General features: G+C 41.0%; 1 non-coding gene across 1 annotated transcript; it reads left to right on the top strand.

The window, feature by feature from the left end:
• Positions 1 to 1,193: 1,193 nt before the first annotated feature.
• Positions 1,194 to 1,302, top strand: LOC130953976 (small nucleolar RNA R71). The gene has a single exon (XR_009076134.1). It is a non-coding gene; the product is annotated as a small nucleolar RNA R71 (small nucleolar RNA).
• Positions 1,303 to 1,553: the final 251 nt, after the last annotated feature.

Genomic DNA, 1,553 nt, shown 5'->3' with positions numbered 1-1,553 from the left:
CATCCGGCAGCTTTTGAGGCAATTTCTTCTGAACCAAGGCATTGAGTTCGTTGGTGAGAACTGGAGGTTTGTTCTCCAATGTCTCTGTTCCAAATAATTTGGCATTCAGCTTCATTAGAACTCCTAAGTACCGAGCAACTTGCTCTTCCTTGGTTTTCTCTTCCTCATCAGAAGAGGAGTATTCTTCAGAGTCTATAATCTGCAACCAGGCATTCAAGGGAACCTCTATGGTCTCCTCATAAGTTCCAGTTTCTTTTAATTCTTCCATAAAGGGGTCTTTAGTAGGCATTGGACGCCCAGATACTCCCATTGTGGCATTTAACGCCATAACATGCTCCTTCTTGGGCGTTGAATGCCCAGCATCTACTCCTGGCTAGCAATCAATGCCAATATTTCCTCTTTAGATTCGACCTCAGCTGCTACAGTGAGGGCCTTGCACTCTTCTCTTGGGTTTACTTTAGTATTACTTGGAAGAGTATTAGAAGGGATCTCAGGGATCCTCTTACTCAACTGACCAATCTGTACCTCTAGATTCCTAATGAAGGATCTTGTTTCAGTAATGAAACTGTGAGTGGTCTTAGTGAGATCAGAGACTATAGTAGCTAAGTAAGAGAGGCTCTGCTTAGTCGTCTCCATCTATTGCTGAGAAGGTGGGAACAGTCTGTTATTAAACCTATTCTGGTTCCTTCTACCTTAATTATTGTTGAAGCGTTGTTGAGGCTTCTGTTGATTCCTCTATGAAAAGTTGGGATGATTCCTCCATGATGAGTTGTAGGTATTTTCATAAGGCTCATTATTGGGATTTCCCAAATAGTTAACCTCATCCATCATGGGTTGATCTGAACCATAGATATCTCCTTCATAGGAGGTTTCTTGAGTGCTGCCAGCTGTAGCTTGTAATCCAATCAATTGCTGAGAGATCATTTTAACCTGTTGTGTCAGGATCTTATTCTGAGCCAATATGGCATTCAGAGTGTCAACCTTCAAGACTCTTTTCTTCTGAGCTTCACCACTGTTTACAAGGTTCCTCTCAGGAGTATACATGAATTGGTTATTTACAACCATGTCAATGAGTTCCTATGCCTTTTCAGGCATTTTCTTCAAGTGGAGTGATCCACCAACAGAATGGTATAATGCCATCTTGGATAATTTAGAAAGGCCATCATAGAAGATATCTAGCATGGTCCAATCTAAAATCATGTTAGGAGGGCACCTTTTGATTAGTTACTTGTACCTCTCCCAAGCTTCATAGAGGGATTCACCCTCTTTCTGTCTGAAAGTTTGAACTTCCATCCTAAGCTTGCTCAGCTTCTAAGGTGGAAAGAACTTGATCAAAAATGCATTGACCACCTTCTCCCAAGAGTCTACGCTTTTCTTAGGCTGAGAATCCAGCCATAACCTAGCTCTGTCCCTTGTAGCAAAAAGGAAAATCATAAGCTTGTAAATTAGAGATGAATCTGTCCCTTTCTCTTTTTCTTCTTTCTTTTACTATCTTAGTTTTCGTTTGTTACTATTTGCTTGAGGACGAGCAAAGTTCTTAAGTTTGGTGTTGG

This window comes from Arachis stenosperma, chromosome 9 (assembly GCF_014773155.1).
Source record: "Arachis stenosperma cultivar V10309 chromosome 9, arast.V10309.gnm1.PFL2, whole genome shotgun sequence".
In the NCBI taxonomy this organism is placed as follows: domain Eukaryota; kingdom Viridiplantae; phylum Streptophyta; class Magnoliopsida; order Fabales; family Fabaceae; genus Arachis; species Arachis stenosperma.
The sequence above is the reverse complement of the archived record's forward strand: the minus strand, read 5'-3'. Positions and strand labels throughout refer to the sequence as shown.